Here is a 20,649-nt window from a genome sequence, read left to right on the forward strand (position 1 = left end):
GGGCTATACTACGAGAGCTATGACTAATAGTTTTCTATATATATATATATATATATATATATATATATATATATATTCATCTCATCTATGGGATCGCATGCGCGCGCTGTTGCTTTGTCTCTGCGTGTAGTATAGTTAAGAGAGCCAGTTTAAGGGCGGAGAAGAAGAAAGAAAAGAAAAGCAAAAACTGCAGCGCCGTGGTTTTTAAAGCGCACCCGTGGTAGAGAAACGGAATGCGATATAAGCGTGCGTAGCCATGATACGCACACGACAAACTGCCTTAAAATATTTAGACTTGAGGGAAAGCTTCGGTAACAAACGATAGCACAGCAATCAGCACTCGAATATAATTATAACCCTAATACTAATTGTAAATATTCATCTCATCTATGGGATCTAATGCGCGCGCTGTTGCTTTGTTCTGTGTGTAGTAGTTAAGAGAGCCAGTTTAAGGGCGGAGAAGAAGGAAGGGAAGGAAAGTCTCTGAAGCAAAATTACAGCGCCGTGGTTTTAAAGCGCATCCCGTGGTAGAGAAACGGAAGGCGATATAAGCGTGCGTGGCCATGATACGCACACGACAAACTGCCTTAAAATATTTAGACTTGAGGGGAAAGCTTCGTTAACAAACTATAACACGGCAATCAGCACTCGAATACGACGAGGGAAATTACTGAGACGTGGAAGTTTTTGCTTTTCTTTTCTTTCGTCTCCGCCCTTAAACTGGCTCTCTTAACTATACTACACGCAGAGACAAAGCAACAGCGCGCGCATGCAATCCCATAGATGAGATGAATATATATATATATATATATATATATATATATATATATATATATATAGAAAACTATCAGTCATAGCTCTCGTAGTATAGCCCTCTGGGCCGTTTCCTTTTTTTTCTTTCGAAAGTAGTCCTATTAGGGTTATTATAATTACACGAAGGTATTTCGCCCTCATCAGCAGCAGTCCTTGGTATAGTTATTCTGGCGGCTAGCTTCCCACGCTATGCGTGCCGCCATCGCACCTGGTTAAGCTTTTCCTAGACGCTAGAGTTATGCTTTGTCCGCGCAACCTTGAGCGATCGGAAAGCGCGTTTTCCCCTCTTGGCCGGCGGAGAAGGGAGGCTTCGTTCCGGCCGCGAAGCTTTCCACATCTCTGTAAGGTGCCTTGTGGTGGTCTTGTGCTGACGATGCCCTCTCGGTGAGCGCATATTTCCCCCCTCATCTTTTAAGAGGTTCAATACATACAAGCATTTGTCTCGCAAACCAGATTTTTTTCAAGGGAATTTTCCACGTCCCAGTAATTTCTCTCGTCGTATTCGAGTGCTGATTGCCGTGTTATAGTTTGTTAACGAAGCTTTCCCCTCAAGTCTAAATATTTTAAGGCAGTTTGTCGTGTGCGTATCATGGCCACGCACGCTTATATCGCCTTCCGTTTCTCTACCACGGTTGCGCTTTAAAACCACGGCGCTGCAAGTTTGCTTCAGAGACTTTCCTTTCCTTCCCACTTCTCCGCCCTTAAACTGGCTCTCTCAACTACTACACGCAGAGACAAAGCAACAGCGCGCGCATTAGGTCCCATAGATGAGATGAATATTTACAATTATTATTAGGGTTATAATTATATTCGAGTGCTGATTGCCGTGCTATCGTTTGCTAACGAAGCTTTCCCTCAAGTCTAAATATTTTAAGGCAGTTTGTCGTGTGCGTATCATGGCCACGCACGCTTATATCGCCTTCCGTTTCTCTACCACGGGATGCGCTTTAAAACCACGGCGCTGTAATTTTGCTTCAGAGACTTTCCTTCCCTTCCTTCTTCTGCACCCTTAAATTGGCTCTCTTAAGTACTACACACAGAACAAAGCAACAGCGCGCGCATTAGATCCCATATATGAGATGAATATTTACAATTAGTATTAGGGTTATAATTATATTCGAGTGCTGATTGCTGTGCTATCGTTTGTTACCGAAGCTTTCCCTCAAGTCTAAATATTTTAAGGCAGTTTGTCGTGTGCGTATCATGGCTACGCACGCTTATATCGCATTCCGCTCCATCACCTCCTCTCAAATAACGCGCCCTTCGTTTGGTCGGCCGTTCAAGCAGGCCCTGAGGTCCGACCCGGTGCTGTACCACTATAACCAAAGCGCAGCTACTATCATTCACACTGACACCAGCAGTCATGGTCTCGTTGTTGTTCTCCTGCAACGTGACACCACCTTGCATGAATGAGTCGTTGTTTACGCCAGTGGGAAGCTAGTGCTGCTGAGAAAAATTACACCATCACCAAATAACAGTGCCATGCTGTGGTTTGGGCAGTGACAAAGTTTTGGCCATACCTCCACGGCCATCACTTTACAGTCGTCACCGACCATAACCCACTGTACTGTCTATGGTCGCTAAAGAAGCTATCGGGTCGGCTTGGTCGCTGGGGGATCCGTTTTTAGGAGTATAATTTCGATGTTACCTACAGGTCTGGCAAGAGTCACCAAGACGCAGATGCTCTATCTTGTTGTCCTTTGCAGAGTAATGATTACTCAGGGTCGTCTAATCGTACTGATGTAAAGCCCGAGCCCAATTCATCACCCCAGTCCGTCTCAACGCTCGACTCGCTGAAACGTAATCACCAATCTGTCCTTGTTTCCCACCAACGTGCCGAGCCGTACTGCCGAACTATTCTCGACCGCATGCAAGGCTCTGCTTCACCTCCTAACGCCCAACTACATCGACAATTTAACCAATTCAAGCTTGACGATGGCGCTTTGCATCACTATATTTATCACAGCGATGGCAACAAATCGGTACCCATCATACTACGTTCTCTGCAACGTGAGGTGCTTGAAGGCTTTCATGATGATCCGACGTCAGGTAAACTTGTATACCACAAGACATACGACAGAATACGAAGCCGGTGCTCTTGACCTGGCCTCTCTTTTGCGGTGGCCAGGTACGTCGCATCATGCGCTCTATGTCAACGCCGCGAACGACCTACGACTCCTCCTTCTGGCCTTTTGCAACCTCTTCCTTGTCCCGCTTGCCGTTTCAAGGTCGTTGGAATAGACTTGTATGGTCCTCTTCTCAAGACCTCCAATGGCAATCGCTGGATTGTTACGGCCTTTCAATAGAGACTTTTAGCGTGTCCGGTATTCGGGCAAGCGCGGGCGGTTTTCCGGTTTAGCGGGGGCGTCAACGTGAGCGGCCAGATTGGTGGCGCCAGCTGGTGGCGCAAAGCTCAGCCACACAAACACAGAGCTAATACTATATTCTGCTTAGCTGCTGCCGGAAATTTTCGACAGTGGCGTAATCGTGTTCACAATTACGCCGCTGCCAAAAATTTGCACGAGTGGCGAAGCAGGATATGGTGAGTTACTGCAGTTTTAGCTCTGCGTTTGTCTGGTTGAGCTCTACAACACCAGGCGGCTTCACCGCTCACGTTTACGCCCCGACCATCCGGTAATCCGCCCAAACCGCTCCCGTTTACCGGAATAGCGTACAAGCTAAAAGTCTCTAATATCTGACACGCTACGCCGTCACAGCCTTTACAAACTCGGAGTGTCGCTGAAGTCGCCGATTTCTTTCTACGCAACATCCTATTACGTCGAGGAGTTCTGTGTGTTCTCCTGAGCGACCGCGGCAAAGCCTTCCTCTTGTCTCTTCTCACCGAATTTCTGCACTCCTCAAACACCGTTCACAATACCACTTCGACTTACCACCCGCAGACGAACTGCTTGACAGAGCGTTTTCATCGTACCCTGTCCGATATGATTGCAATGCACATCAGCCCCGGCCACGCCAACTGGGATGCAACTGTGCCGTTTGTAACATTTGCTTTCAGTGCGGCTGTACAACACACCGCCGGCTTTTCTCCATTTTTCCTCATCTATGACCGCTCACCGGACGTCTCACTGGACGTCTCGCTCCTTATGGCTCCCGTGTCCTCAGCAACGCCCTTCTCAGAACAATTTTTGTCGGGCCTCGAAGACTACCGTGCGTTCACCAATAGATGAGGATGCGTGGAAGCATCGCTACGACTGGACTCACCAGGTTGTCATTTTTACCCTGGTAACAAAGTTCTATGGACTCCTGTGCGCGTTCCCTGTTGGTGACAGTCGTTTTATTGGACCTTATGCGGTCACTGAGCAGACATCTCCGGTTAATTACCGCGTCTCACCCATTAAAATTTCTTCCAACCACAGTTGGCGTGGTACAGAAATTATGCATGTATCACGCTTAAAACCGTACACTCGCCGCTCTTCATCATAATGCCGTGCGACCAGGCGGCCGCTTCCGCCGCGGGAGGGAACTGACTGATTCCTTCTTCATAACTACACATCATCATCACTTGTACAAATTCCTCATCTGTAATTATGATCATCAGCCGCACAGCTTTATCTTCGTCGTCGTAGCTCGAACTCCGCTACATTAAAGCCGTTCCTTATAATTTATCTAGGGATCTTTCTAACTAACAGTACGTGGTAATATTCTTGCATTGTTTGTACGTTTCCACCCATTATAAAAAACAAAACATGTGACGTCTTTAAGGCAGGTAAAATAGAACGAGTCGTGTTCAGGCCTCACAATGCGAATCTTCCCTGATCTTTTTTCTTTGTATTTGTGTCGAATACATGCACCAGATGTTGTACCATCAGTGACGATTAAGAATGAGCAGTGTAAGACGAATTTCTATTTTTATTGCGCAGCTTTCGAGGAAACGTGTGCACACGCTTGGTGCCCTGCATTCCATATTCCTTGCTCAAACAGGTGGCTTCAAGATGCGGTGCAGGATCCAGAACTGCTAACCACTGAGGCGACCATTGAGGCTACAACGATACCCCAAGGTAAGAAAGCTTCGACTTCGCTATCCAGTGAGAATGTGGTGTAGATTGTTGGGAGATATTAAATACATAAAGAAGTCACCTTGAACGTGCCTATGAGAGTTAATCTAAAACGACTGTTGCAATTGCGAGTAACGAGGTGTTTTCGTCACACTATAAGCAGTTTATCTTTGATATGGCACTTGCTGCCAGCTGGACGAAGAATGGCTAGCAAACAAGAGTTCTTTAAGGAAGTACTGGAAGCGCTGAAACTAGGTAGTTTTAGTTGGGCTACCGCAACAGCTTTGCGCACGCAGGAAACACTCGGAGGCGGCAGTGTGCATGCAGTGTACGCAGGATCACGCTAGACGTGTTCGGCATGCCCGCAGCTTTGCAGGCACTGCGGTCTCTGCGTGATGTTCACTCGTGTTCTCACGTACCAACGAGAGCGCCGTTTCGAAGATAGTTACGCAAGGAGGAATTTGCGTGAGTTCGCTACAGCTGTTTGTGAAGCTGGCACATGGCGACGCTGAAATGCACGCGACCATCTCCCGTGCGTGCCAGCGAGCGATGTACCTCTCAAATTTTGCGCCCAGCTTACTATACTGTAGGTTCGTGGGCAGCCGCTTCACTACAGACTCACGCTGTCATGCATTGCGTGCGCGGGTGCTTGCAGACGCGCAACTAAAGCTATCGGTTGATACAGCGGATGTGTGTAGGTCTACCTTGCAATGCACCGTAGGGGGAGTGCTTTCATTTTTTCGGGGTGCTGGGCCTTACCAGCGCTTTCCGAACCCCACCCATATCTCTCTCTCTATATATATATATATATATATATATATACAAACTTCGTGTAACGTCGAAGAAATATTAACGGAAGTGACGGCCCTGTATCAACATATACAAGAAACCCCGTAGTTGGAATCAAGTTCAATTTCGAAGCCTGAGTCACCTCGCACCACCAAGAGACTAGAGTCTCTCGCATGAGCCATGCGTCAAGAGGATTCAGTGCAACACGTTAGGGGGATATACGTGTTTTGTCCGATTAAGCTGTAACATTAAAAAATTCATGTAACGCCTTCTGATAGTTTTTATATATTTCTTGATATCTTTATCTTGATATTTCTATTATCTTGATATTTTCTACTTGATTTCTGATATCTTTCCTGAAAATATTTCTTGATATCAAGAAATATTTTCATTACGAAAGGTTAGTTAAGAAGATGAGACATAACGTATAAAATAAAAATACGCAAAGTATAATATTTTCTGAACACAAGTTATTGTTGGAATTATTTGCATAAGCCATGTGATCTCAAACGCAATAGTTTCAGTACTTATAAAAGCATGCCTTATGCCACCGGTTTAATTTATTTGCCGGCGGCGGAATGAATGATTATGGAAACATCAGTTATCAGCCAGACAAATAAACAACAGTATTATCAAACGAATCAGTAAAAAAATAAGACACAGTGATGTGAACAGGAGTCAGCGCACCGAAGACGATTTCTTTTGCGATGGGCTTTCGGTTTTTTGTTATATTGGCTGTCAAGTTGGGGATGCGGCCCTTACACGGATTTATACGGTAATGATTTATGCAGTTTGCATTAAACTTCGTTAACACTTACTTCTCCCTTTCCGGCGATACAGAAGCATCTCTCTCTCTCTCTTTCTTTGTCTAATGTGAGTCCGAGTACAAGTCCTGCTGCGCATGACTGCTATTGATTGCGATTTCAAGCAAATCCAACTTGGTCTCATTTTTCATACTGAGTGAATTACATATAGTGATGACCTCTGCATGGGAGTGGCGATGTTTTGGTCCCTAATAAATGTTAGAAATTATTCGAAGAGTTTTTTTTGATGAGTCGTTAGCTTTGCGAACTGGAAAGAGAAGTTGTGATGAGAAACACATCGTTCAGGTGCTTTTCGCACGCCGCTGATAAAAGACTGCCGAAGCGTTCATTCTTTTCTTGGAGTCAAGAAAGCACGCAAAGCAATTTGAAGCTAGGTGACGGTACAGCGAGACATGCATTCCATAGGCATAGGCTATCCACAACATTAAAAACAATTGTTAGTTGGCTGCCTCCTTCTCCAGAAAAAATGCAGTAAACTTGATCCTGCATATATATTTATTATATTGTATTCACGTCGTGCGCGCAGTGGAAATTTAACAAAAAATTTGAAATGAAATAATACAGATGAGGTAGCCGCCGCTGGCGCTTCTAGTTCGCTTGTCCTACTATTGTCAGGATTTCCAAAAATAATGTCAAAGTATATGAAATAAAAGCCGCGCACGTCCGCATCAACAACGATGCGGTAAGCTGCTCGCAATAATAAAATTTTAAGTGAAAAGGCAGAGGCAACTCAAAAGAAATCGTAACAGAATCACAGTAATGACATTTCGGAGGGGGGGGGGGGGGAAGGGCTTTAGGTTTGGGCAGCGCCAGGCGGGCAGGGAGGGCACCGTAGAAGGCGCCTATAGGCCTGTCGTGTCCGTAGGAAAACTCCAGAGGTGCGCGCCATATGCGCATCGGCGTTCCTTGCAGCACCAGCAGATGGCGGTCACCTGCACGCAGTGAATTTCGGGATTTGGACCCTGTAGGTATCGATTTTTGCTGAAAGGCACGTGCTGTGCATTATTATAGCATTATAGTGTTATAGTATTTGCGTCAGAAAAAGCCGTGCAATACATGGCAAGAAAGCCGGGAAAGCAGAAAGTGTGCGGGCGGGCCCTTAAGGCAGAGGTGGGGACGGATGAGAATGGAGAGGGAACCGAGTCGATCGGCACACACTGTGATGTCGATGCTAGGGTAAAGAAAATTGAGGCATTGCACAACGAGCTTGGCAAACAAGAGGAAGAGCTAAAAAATGAGCTAGATAGGGAGCGTGATGCAAGGAAGGTAGTTGAAAAAAAGACCTGAAGCAGCCCAGGAAAAGCAAGACAGGGTCACCATTGTGAACGAGAATGTGCGTGAGAATGAAACGCATTCCCCCGACGTGACCGGAGAGGGAGTGCTAGCAAAGTACGTGGAATGCGTGAAACGTGCTGAAGGGTTAACTGGAAAGAGCGGCAAGTACCTTGAGGCCGGCACAGGGGACAATGCCCATTGTCGAGTCCGAATCACGCAGTAAAGCACAAAGGCAAGCAGAGAGATGTAGGGGAGAGTGAAAGGGTGATTATCACCGGCGAGTTAAAGCTGCCTAAGTGGTCCTCAGAAGCAATTGTCGAGAGGGTCGAAGGCGATAAAAGAGTGGCGGTAGAGACATTTACAGGGCGGATACTGGGCAAAAGAAAAGCTCGCTGAAGATGCCCACGTGCGCAACCTTGTCGTAGTAGCAGGTGGGCTAAATGACGTCCTAAAGAGGAAAGGGACAGGACTAGCCCAGCGCTTGGCGAAGGGGGTGGAGGACTTGCGCGAGCTACCCCTGAGGTGCAGATCGCGGTGTGCACGGTACCAGAGGTGCCTGTACGTGACAGTCACGTACAAAAAGCCGTAGTGACTGCTAATGAGGCGATATGGAAAATGAGCCGAGAGAAAGGCTTCGAGGTTGTCGAAGTAAACAGGGAAGTGAGAAGGTGGGGTTTTAAACAAGACGGGATCCACTTCAATTACAGGATGGCAAGAGAAGTAGGCTGGTGACTCGGTAGTCGCGCTGTAGCTTTTTTAGGTGGCCGACGGGCGCTCAGGAGGCCAGAGTAAGTAGTAATGAAGAAGGTCCCCTAGAGGAACCTCAGAAGAGCATCGCCGTCGATAACAGAAAAAGGGGGAAAGCAAGAAAGAGAGCACGCCATGCAATAGGCTACATAAACTTGAAGGGTGGCAAAAGAAAGGAACAGTGGGCAGAGATTGAGGAGCAGTTAAATAGAGAACAAATAGGCGTCTATGCGGTTGCAGAAACACACCTTAGAGTATCGGAAGAGCCGCCAGTGATTTAGAAATATCTTTGGGAGGGGTGCAACAGAACTAAGTCGGAAAGAAAGGGAGGGGGAGTCGGAATGCTCATCCATCAGGGAGCCCAATGGAAAAGAGTAAATTCAGAATGTAAAGAGCATCTTTGGTTATCAGGTACAATGAGTGGGAACAAAAACTTGGCTGGGCGTTACGTATTTGCTGACCAGAACTAATTGCACAGTGAAGAATAAAGCTTTAGTGGAATGCATAAGCGCTGGTATGAAGGGTTTCGGGAGTGGGGCTGAAATTGTCCTATTAGGCGACATGAATGCCCACATACAGGATTTAGATGGCTATACAGAAAACAACAGGAAGTCAAGACCTTTGTGAGCAACATAACCTCGGTATCCTGAATACAAGGCCTAAAAGTGAAGGGCAGACCATGGGGAAATGGGAAACCGGCAATCAACCATTGATTACTGTCTGATGACACAAGGAATTCATAATATGTTGAGAGAAATGGCCATTGATAAGGAAGGGTATATCAGCATAGGGAGTGACCATAAACGCATCATTTTGAAGATGGGATATGTAGTTGGGAAAGAGAGCAAGGAGTGCAAAATGGCCAGTCCAAATTTGAACGCTGAACAAATAACAAATATAGTCAATAAATTCGAGGAAGAACTTGGCAAATGGCCGAATAATGAGTGGGAATATAGTGAGCTTCTAATTGTAATAACGACAGAAATACGGAAAGAGAAACAACATATTCGTTGGAAAGGAAAAAGGAAACCGAAAAGCTGGTTAAACGTGGACATACGAGAAGCGATCGCCGAACGATAGAAAGCATCCCTAGAGCACAGGTAGGCAAAGAAGGCACAGTTGCCACAGGATGAAGTAACCAGTAAATTGTATATATACCGGGAGAAAAATCTATGGGTCAAATACTGGTGCAAGCAAAATTAAAAGGTGAAAGTGAACGTTGGTTGCCAGAAATAAGTGAGAAAAAGAAGGACGCACCTAGAATATTTTGGAACCGCATACAATTATTAGGCAGGAAGTCAACAACAATACATCATATCATAGACGAAGATGAAAACAGACTGGATGGAGGAGCGGCAATAAATTACATCCGAAAACTAACAGCTGAATCTTTCCAAGGCCATGACGAGGTTGTATTTGAAGAAAAAAAGAGCATGAAAGAGACCCAGGTGGAAAAATTGCTGGTGTTGACACATTTCAACTGGAAGAAGGCCGAAGAGAAATCTCCTAAGCACCCAGCCACAGGGCTAGAGGAGGTTGATGTTAGGCTGATTAATAAACTAGGACCAAAAAGTAAAGAAGCTCTGGTGAAAGCAGTAGAAGAAACTTTAAAAGATAGACGAATACCAGACAGCTGGCGACAAAGTAGAATGAATTTAATTTATAAAGGTAAGGGAGAGAAAGATAGATCCACTCGCATAACCGTCGACCATTACATCGTTAATATACAGGCTAGCAATGCAGGCAACCAAATTAAAGCTTCAAGAATGGGCGGAGAATAATGGTATTTTGGGAGAACTTCAGAATGGCTTCAGAATAGGTAAGCGCTTAGATTATAACTTATTTGTTCTTACTCAGTGTATTGAAATATCAAAAGTGGAAAGCAGACCGTTATATGTGGCGTTTTTAGACATTGCAGGAGCCTATCACAACGTATACCGGAACATTTTACGGGATATTCTAGAAGCGTAAGGCTAGGTCGCGATTGTCTACAGCTTTTGAGAGAAATTTACCTAGAAAATACCGTTTGCATTAAATGGGAAGGGATGAGGTGCGAGGAGAAAGTGCATATCAACAAGGGACTGAGGCAGGGGCTCCCTTTATCCTCACTGCTGTTTATGATGTACTACACGGTGAGGATGGAGAGGGCGGTAGAAGGAAATAATATCGGCTTTATTCTCTCATACAAACAGGCGGGTACAATAGCCGAGCAGCAGCTTCGAGGTTTATTTGATACAGACAGAATTGTGCTGCTAGCTAAAAAGCAAAGCGATTTGCAACGTCTGGCTAATGTCTGCGAACAAGAAGGCAACAATTTAGGTTTGAAATTTAGTGTTAGAAAATCAGGTGTTATGGTATTCAATGAAAACAGTGAACAGACAGTGGAGATACAGGGCCAGGAAATACCTCGGGTAACAGAATATAAATACCTTGGTATATGGATAAACGAAGGCAATAGATGTATGGAAACACAGGAAAAAAACAATAACAGTGAAGGAGAAGAGAAATCCAGCCATAATGATGCACAGAGCGCTATGGGGATACAATATGTACGAGGTGCTCCAAGGTATGTGGAAGGGTGTAATGGTTCCAGGACTTACATTTGGAAATGTGGTTGTTTGCTTTAAATCAGGGGTACAATGAGGACTCGATAGGAACCACAGGTCAGTGGGTCGCCTCGCATTGGAGGCTCATGGGAAGACTACAAATGAAGCTGTGATGGGTGATATGGGCTGGACTAGTTTTGAAGTAAGGGGAGCTCGTAGTAAAATTGTGTATGAAGAAGGCCTGTGGAATATGGAAGAAAGTAAATGGGCTGGGAGAGTGTTGAGGTATCTGTACAGGAAAAACATTGATTCACATTGGAGGAAGAGAACTAGGAAGCTTACCAGCAAGTATGCGGCCTGTAGGGTGGGAAACACAGCAACAAAACGTCAAGCGGAAAGTCAAATAAGCTGAAATAATCTCATGGGTGGCGGCAATGGAAAACAAACCGGCCATGAGTAACTACTTAGGAGAAAAAAACGAAATCAGGAAAGAAACAATTTATCATAACTCAAAGGGAAGCTCATTACTTTACGAAGCGAGATCGGGATGCCTTAGGACACGCACCTATAAAGCGAGATATTGTAGCACTCTGCAATGAAGTACACTAAACACACTGGTTTACTGGGGGCGAACTTGTTCCCGGAAACTCAATATTAAGCATTCACACACTTTAAAAGAAGAGTTAACAGGAGCCTATTCCACAGTCAACCGCATCTCTCCGCCGAACGCACTTTTCACGCGCGCCGAAGGCCAAGAGCAACGCCGTGGCTTCTCATTGGACGGCAGACATGGCCGCTGCCGTGAGCGCGTGCACGGGAGACACGCGCTGTATCGCCATGCACGAGGCGTTGCTGGCGCTCTTCTAATGGCGATGCGACGAGTAATGGGTTTTAGCGATGAGACGCTTGGAAAGGTGCCTCACGAGAGTGCTCGTAACTGGCATGTGGAGAGCTCTCTGCGGTATTAGTCCCCCTCCGAAAACGCATCGTCCCGATGCGTATGAAACAAATTTATCTATAGATGTGTTTTCATTGCCTGTCGTAGTAAGGCTTCATGCGGACTACATGTCCGACCTCCGCATGGATGTGCCGCTTTGAGCGCTCTTGCTCATGAGGGCTGACTTCGTAATTCAGGTTACCTACTCGGCGAATAACTTCGTAAGGTCCAAAGTATCGGCGAAGAAGTTTTTCACATAGTCCGCGACGACGCACTGGTGTCCATACCCACACTTTGTCGCCCGGGTGGTACTGAACGTCTCTGCGGCGCTGGCGGATAGGGAACCATGCCAACTGCCGGGCTGGTTTTTCCTGGTTGCGTTCAAAGTTTCTCTTGTAGAGCGCATTATCTCGGAGGCAAAATGACGGTAAACCTCTCATAAACATGCGTGGGACTTGGACGTCGCATCCTTCGAGGTGTTTGATGAATGGGAGCAATTCTGTGTCTGCCCGTTGACGCTCGGCGATTTCCGAAGCTGTCATCGCTGTAAGAAATGGGAAATCTTCTTCTGAAGGAGTCGACTCCACTGGTGAGCGGGACAAGCAGTCAGCATTGTTATGTTTTCTTCCAGACCTGTACACGACAGTAATGTCGTATTCTTGGAGCCTGAGGCTCCACCTCGCAAGTCGTCCACTTGGGTCTTTTAGGTTTGCCAGCAAGCAAAGAGAATGGCGATCGCTGACTGCATGGAACGACCTGCCGTAAAGGTATGGTCGGAGCTTGCTGATGGCCCATATGACAGCCAAACACTCCTTTTCTGTCGCAGAGTAATTTGTTTCAGCTTTCGAGAGAGTGCGGCTAGCATACACTATGACTTTCTCTTCCCCATTTTGCCAATGAAGTAAAACCGCGCCGAGACCGAGATTGCTTGCATCTCCGTGGACTTCTGTGTCAGCTGTCTCGTCGAAGTGGGCGAGGATCGGTGGGGCTTGCAATCGTTCCTTTAGTTCATTGAACGCAACCTCTTGTTCAGTATGCCACATGAAAAGTACGTCTTCTTTAGTATGTTTCGTCAGAGGTTCGGCAATTTTCGAGAAGTTTTCTACAAATCGCCTGTAATAAGCGCATAGTCCCAAAAATTGGCGTACCGTCTTCTTGTTTGTGGGCTTTAGAAATTGTGCAACGGCAGCAGTCTTGTCGGGATCCGGACCAGTACCTTGCGCGCTAACTACGTGACCCAGGAAACGAAGTTCTTGGAATCCAAACAGGTACTTTTCCGGTTTAATGGTTAGGCCTGCCGAGCGGATGGCTTGAAGCACTAAACGCAGCCTCTGGACATGCTGGTAGAATGTTGCGCAAAATACCACTACGTCGTCTAGGTAAACTAAGCATGACTGCCATTTAAGACCCGAAAGGACACTGTTCATCATGCGCTGGAATGTCGCCGGCGCACAGCAGAGGCCGAATGGAAGCGCTTTGAGCTCATACAGGCCGTCTGGGATTACGAAAGCAGTTTTTTCACAGTCTCTTTCGTCTACTTCAATTTGCCAATATCCGTTCTTGAGATCTAATGAAGAGAAAAATTTTGCATGTCGTAGGCGATCCAACGTGTCATCAATGCGACCTGGTCACACTGTTCAATTTTCGGTAATCAACGCAGAATCTCAATGTATTGTCCTTCTTTCTCACAAGGACTACGGGCGACGCCCACGGGCTTTTTGATGGCTGAATGACATTGTCCTCAAGCATCTCTTGCACCTGTCTCTTTATGATCTCTTGTTCAACCGGTGACACTCGGTAGGGATGTTGGTATACTGGCCTGGTCGCTTCGTCTGTTATTTTACGGTGTTTAAGAATTGGTGTGCGCCGTACCTTTGACGAGGTGGAGAAACATTCAGCGAATTCATTTATAAGGTCCTCCATCATTTCTTTCTGGACTGGCGTCAGACTTTGGTTGATCGCAACTGACGTTACGGCGTCATGCATAGTTTGGACAGCAGGCGGCCTCGACGCTAAGCTACATACATCTGTGACCGCAGTAGCGCTGTGCAGGAAGGCCATGGCTGTATTCTTTGCGACGTGCTGAAATTCGCTTCTGAAGTTTGTCAGCAATACATAAGCACACCCATCGCGTAGTTGAACAATTCCTCGTGCTACGAAAATACCCTTTTTCAACAGTAGCTCGGCGTTGGCCTCCGTTATACCTTCCGAGTCGTCGAATGCTTCGTTTCTTACGCGAACCAGCATGCTGCATCGTGGTGGCACGGTTGTCATCGTCGGTAACTCGCAAGGCAACGTGTTCTAGCTCCTCCGACACTTGCACGTCTATAGCCTGCTTCGTAGAAAATGACACGCTAGAATTCTGCAGGTTGATTATGGCATCATTTGTTAGGAGAAAGTCTATCCCGAATATTAATCCTTCGAACATTCTGGTAGCATGACAAAATCAACGACTTAAGAAAAACTCCGATTTCCGATTCTCGCTGTAGATATACCCAGGGGCGTAATGAGGTGCCCACCAGCCGTACGTATCTGTGGTCCACTCCATGGCATCAAAACTTTTTTCAATTGCTTGGTGAGTGCATATCTTACGACGGAATAATAGGCACCTGTGTCAACTAATGCACTGTATTTATGACCGTCTATTGTAATGCGCAAGTCTGAAGGAATTCTCAGTTCACTTATCTTAGTCATCCGCTTCTGTTCGTCGTGGCTGCTCGGTAAACATGACGGAGGATCTTGGCTTTTTCGAACGTCCGTGGCCTCGCCTCCACAGGTCGCTCGCTTCAATTTTCCGGACGTGGGCTCAGTGAACGACGCCTTGGTGAAATTGAGGATGGCCGTGGACTTGTTGATCGGTAGAGTGCAGACGTTGATGATCGGGGCTGATGTTGGTATCTAGCAGCCGGATCCTGTTGTCGGGTCAAGTAGTCCTGAGTTTCGGTGGGTCTTTCGCCATTACGGAGACAAGGCGCATTTATCGTAAAGCCGCGAAGGCCTGCTCTGCCATATGGGCACATTCTGTAAAGCTGTCCAGCTTCCCCGCAGTGGAAACAGAGTGGCGTCCGGTCGGGTGCACGCCACACGTCACTTTTTCGTGGCCTCAGCTCTTCTAGAAGGGGTCCACTGCGCAGAGTCGGCTGGCGGCTGCTGGGGGTCGCGAATGGAGAACTATCCCCGGTCGGTTTACATAACACATCAGCTTACGTTGGCACTCGACGTACGGGTAGTGGTAGGTCATGATGAACAGGCGGTTCCTCACGTCCTGGCTGCAGAATGGCGTGGCGAATTTCATCTCGAATGACGGCGGCGAGAGTTGAAACAGTCGGCGTGGCTTCCGGTAGCTGCAGCTTTCGAAGCTCCTCCTTTACGATTGATCTCACCAGTTCCTTTAGTGCTTCGGTGTTACTGCCTGGGCCGCTGACAGGATATTGGCCGGTGCTCTGGTGAGATCACGATTGTAGCGATGGGCACGCTGCTGCAGCGCTTTCTCTATGGTCGCCGCTTCGGTGAGAAACTCAGCAACACTGTGTGGTGGGTAGCGGACGAGTCCTCCAAACAGCTCCTGCTTAACGCCACGCATCAGATGGCGTAATTTCTTCTCTTCGGTCATAGTCAATTTCTTCTCTTCGGTCAGACCCCGTGGGCAGTGGAAAATAGGCAATCGACCAATAATTGCATTGATTATTGTCGGATGAAGGAGGAATATATGATATTTGAGAGGAAGGGTATGGCATCATAGGTAGTGGCGATACACGCATAACTTTGACAATGGTACACAGAATGGGAAAATAAAGCAAAAGGGCAAGAATGGCCAGTTGAGATTTGAACACTTAACAAATAGCAAAAATAGTCATAGGACTACATAAAGAAGTTGTCAAATGGCCAACAAGAGAGTGACCTGGCTACTAAAAGGCGGCCGGCAGTAACTGAATAAATAAAAAATATAGTTAATTTGTAAGTTTAATCCCGACGGAAATACGGAAAGAAAAGCAACATATTGTTGGAAACGAAAAAAGGAAACCGAAAAGCTAGTGGAAGAGGGAGGCACGATGAGTAATCGAAGGACAACAGAAAGCACCACGGGGACATAAGGAGGACAAAAAACTGAGTCGTCGGAGGATGAAATCGACAGGAAATGGGAAATATACTGGGATAAAAAAATATATGGTTGAAATACTGGTTGAAGTATAGTTAAAAGGTGAAAGTGAACATCGATTGTCAGAAATAAGCTAAAGAAAGAAGGCCGCACATTGAATATAGTCTGGAACCATACAATATACCCTAGACCAATATGGAAACAAGCTGGAAGGGGACGAGGTATTAAATTACAAGCAAAAAATGACAGCCGAATAATTCCAAGAAAATCACGAGATGTTACTGGAGCAAAAAACGAGCTTGCAAGGGGTACAGATGTAAAAGTACCTGCTGCTGAGAAATTTCAACTGGAATAAAGCGGAAATAAAATTTTCTACGCGCACCGCCACAGGGCTAGACGAGGTTCCCATTGGGCTACTACATGAAGTAGAACCAAAAAGTACCGAAGCTCTGATGAACGCAAAAGTGAAGAAAAAATCTTAAAAGGTAGAGGAATACGAGACAGTTGGCGAAAAAGGAAAATTATTGTAATTTATTAAGGGGGAAGAATTCATGAGTCATTACACTTTGTTGAGGCGAATGACCAACGAAGCTGTTGAAAACCACCACTACAAATGCTGAGGGTGGTATGTAATGCTTTATGGTTTAGAGTGAGAAAGAGGAAGCGGAAAAACATTTACTGAAAGAAAAAGAAAGACAAACTGGTGTCTTTCTGCTTCTGCGCGGAGGCGCCCTCAGTCTAGGGCTCCGGCGGCTCTTGCTGCCTCCCGAACCCGCCGTACCAGTTGCTGCTGGTCACGAGGGTCCGAGCTGGACAATGTGGCCTCCCACTGCTCGCGTGTGGGGTCGGATATTTGTAGCGCTGCCTTTCTGGTTGGGTACACCCCCGCAAGTGACAGCTTCCTGTCAGTTGTCTACAAACTATTTACTAAGGTAATCGCAAATAGAATCACGAACACCTTAGACTTCTGTCAAGCAAAGGACCAGGCAGGATTCCGTAAAGGCTACTCAACAATAGACCATATCCACACTATCAATCAGGTGATAGAGAAATGTGCGGAATATAACCAACCCTTATATATAGCTTTCATTGATTTCGAGAAAGCGCTTGATTCTGTCGAAACCTCAGCAGTCATGGAGGCATTACGGCATCAGGGTGTATGTAAAAATACTGAAATATATCTATAGTGGCTCCACAGCCACCGTAGTCCTCCATAAAGAAAGCAACAAAATCCCAATAAAGAAAGGCGTCAGGCAGGGAGATGCGATCTCTCCAATGCTATTCACAGCGTGTTTACAGGAGGCATTCAGAGACCTGGATTGGGAAGAATTAGGGATAAAAGTTAACGGAGAATACCTTAGTAACTTGCGATTCGCTGCGATATTGCCTTGCTTAGTTACTCAGGGGACCAATTGCAATGCATGCTCACTGACCTGGAGAGGCGAAGCAGAAGAGTGGGTCTAAAAATTAATCTGCAGAAAACTAAAGTAATGTTTAACAGTCTCTGAAGAGAACAGCATTTTACAATAGGTAGCGAGGCACTGGAAGTGGTAAGGGAATACATCTACTTAGGGCGGGTAGTGACGGCGGATCCGGATCATGAGACGAAAATAATCAGAAGAATAAGAATGGGCTGGGGTGCCTTTGGCAGGCATTCCGAGATCATCAACAGCAGGTTGCCATTATCCCTCAAGAGGAAAGTGTATAATAGCTGTGTTTTACCAGTACTCACCTACGGGGCAGAAACCTGGAGGCTTGCGAAAAGGGTTCTACTTAAATTGAGGACGACGCAACGAGCTATGGAAAGAAGAATGATGGGTGTAACGTGAAGGGATAGGAGCAGATTGGGTGAGGGAACAAACGCGAGTTAATGACGTCTTAGTTGAAATCAAGAAAAAGAAATGGGCATGGGCAGGACATGTAATGAGGAGAGAAGCTAACCGATGGTCATTAAGGGTTATGGACTGGATTCCAAGGGAAGGGAAGCGTAGCAGGGGGCGGCAGAAAGTTAGGTGGGCGAATGAGATTAAGAAGTTGGCAGGGACGACATGGCCAAAATTAGTACATGACCGGGGTTGATGGAGAGGTATGGGAGAGGCCGTTGCCCTGCAGTGGGCATAACCAGGCTGATGATGATGATGGTGATGATGATGACACCCCTGTTGTGCGACATAGTGTGGCGTAGTCGTTAGAAAGGGGACATTTGTACCAGTATAGTGTAGGATGTATTGCGTGTAGTCTGCTTAAGTGAATGTATCCGCTGGTTTGAAATTATCCCCATGATACGGGATCATCATGTGAGAGGGTCTAGTGTGGAGGTGGGTATTGCCGTCTGTTCCATCGGCGGTAGTACGGTGCTGCAATATAAAGGAACGGGCTCCATACCTGAGGCCGTGTCCCTCTCTTCTGGCGTACGGGAGGCGCGCGCTCGCGCTACAGCATGCGAACGTTGACTTCCATGGAGGGACTCGTGTCCTGCAGGTCATACTATTTCAAGGTCCTGGATAAGGGAGGCTTGTTTGAGGAGCCGGTGGGCGATGAAAAATATTCTGCCTCTCGCGTAATACGGCAAGCTACCTGGGAATCAGTATTAAGTGTGACTTGCTCGTTTCTCAGACTAGAGGGGCTGGCCAATGCGATGGCTGTCTCATCCGCTTCGAGGACGATGGCATTGCGGACCGTCATCGAGAACACCTCTTGAATGTTGGGGTCGACAATGCTGGCCATGTTGGCTGCTTTCTGGGGCACTGCGTGGCATCTATGTATAGTGTGGTGGGGAGGCTGCCTTATCTGTTCTGGAGGGTCCTTGCGCGAGCTTGGCGACGGCCGGCTTGATGTTGCAGGTGCATGTTTTTGGGGATGAAGGCTACCTTGATGTGCTCCCGCTTTTTGCAGGCGATATAGATTGCTTGTTCGTGGCATTTTCCTTGTGTGGGCTAACCTAAGTGCACTAGGACCATTCTTCCTGTAGGTGTGAAGGCCAGGCGTTCTCGTTAGCTTGCGAGGTGGGCATCCATGGTTTCTCTTGTTATATTATGGACTCCTAGGGATTCAAGCATGATTGTGGGTGCTCCTGGTAGGCCAAGCGCCTGCTGGTACGCTTTCTGCAGAAGTATGTCTATAGGATCTTTCTCTTTGGGGGTGAGGACTAGGTACGCGGCAGGGTAGGCGATGCGGCTGATTATAAAGGTCTGGATGAGTGTGCTATGTCGTCTTCTCTTCAGTCTGTACTGTTTGGTGGTAATGCGGGTTTGGAGGGTGGTCTGCTTGAGACGTTGGATGGTGTATTCACCCCCGCCGTCCTCTCTCATGTGCACGCGGAGGTTGCGGACGCGGTTTACTGTGGGTATTTTCTTGCCGTCCAGTTCGAGTGTGATGTGCAGTGTTTCAATGAGTTTTATTCGTCAGTTCTGGCGAACAACTAACAGTTCCAACTTCAAGGGGGAGCATCGGAGACCACTTGTTTTTGCATATTCCTGGAAAAGGTTAGTCGCTTGCTGGAGGGCGTCTTGCTTCAGGACCGTTGGTGTTCCAAATAAGGATATCACCAGCGTATATTCCACGCCGGATTCCTAGTGTTGCCTATAGGCGGATACAACTTTAGAAAAAAGGGGAGGCCCCGCCCTGATGACGCAAGCGCGACAGCCGATTGCCTCCGCGACTAAGATAGCCCCGCTCGAAAAATCGTGCTCCTGAAATGCGTAATTCCCGCTATAAATAAAGACTTTTGTTAATCTGATGACTGCTTTAGTAGAGCTCTCATGTGCTACAGCACATGCCGGATAGCGACAGAAAAATAACCCCGTGCCTTCTACAACGCTGCCCGTCGTCTGCTCTTTAGCTTCATTGCAAGTGACAAAAGTAGTTAGGGTAGCTCTGCAATGCTTTTGCGCTTGTTTACATGTACATGGCGTATCCACTACTCATTTTCCAAGCTTAAAATGAATCAGTTGCGATTGAAAAAGTACTTCTATAAAACAATGCATTTATCGCAACCATTACAAACCTAGGGCAAAGATACGGGCGAGGCAGGAAGGTACAAAACTGCTTCATTCATCGTTTTAAATAAATACTCTTGGTTTTAAATAGCATAAAACGTATATTTTTTGGTTTGTGTTTTCACGATTTCACAGCACGCATTCTACAGCTTGCGCGTGCAGTGAGCACTAGTGGACAGCAAACAATCAACGATGCTACACAACGCTCGAGCGCCGTTGCTAGACGCTCGGCTATCTCACCGCTGACAATAATCGTTCACGCTAAGTTAACGGCGACAAATCTTTGCGTTGAAGGCTTCTTCTGCAAATATTTTCAGTTGAGACACTCGTAGGTTTGTTTCATGCGATTACACTTTTCTGATTTCTCCCGAGACTGGTTTTGCTCCATCACTTCACCCCGTCCTACGAAAAACGCAGCGACTCCGTACACGAACACACCCGCTGCTAACAGTAGGCACTAGTCTTTGGAAAACTTTTCTTGTCGTAACGTCACTCGCGAGCGAAATCAAACAACATGGAAGAAACACGCAGGATGTGTGTTCGTATAGCGGTCGCCGCGGGATCCTGTTTTCAGGCAAAGCGTAGCGCAGCGGCAGCGATCCTCG

At 46.7% G+C, this 20,649-nt stretch overlaps 1 long non-coding RNA gene across 1 annotated transcript in view; it reads left to right on the top strand.

Annotated features, from left to right (window-relative positions):
• The first annotated feature begins 4,637 nt into the window (after positions 1 to 4,637).
• The window catches only part of LOC140216476 (uncharacterized), a 304,566-nt gene continuing 288,554 nt past the window's right edge, over positions 4,638 to 20,649 (top strand). The window contains exon 1 of the long non-coding RNA XR_011893159.1: positions 4,638 to 4,832. This is a non-coding gene — a long non-coding RNA (uncharacterized lncRNA). The remainder of the gene's footprint in view (positions 4,833 to 20,649) is intronic.

Source organism: Dermacentor andersoni, chromosome 3 (assembly GCF_023375885.2).
Source record: "Dermacentor andersoni chromosome 3, qqDerAnde1_hic_scaffold, whole genome shotgun sequence".
Taxonomy (NCBI): domain Eukaryota; kingdom Metazoa; phylum Arthropoda; class Arachnida; order Ixodida; family Ixodidae; genus Dermacentor; species Dermacentor andersoni.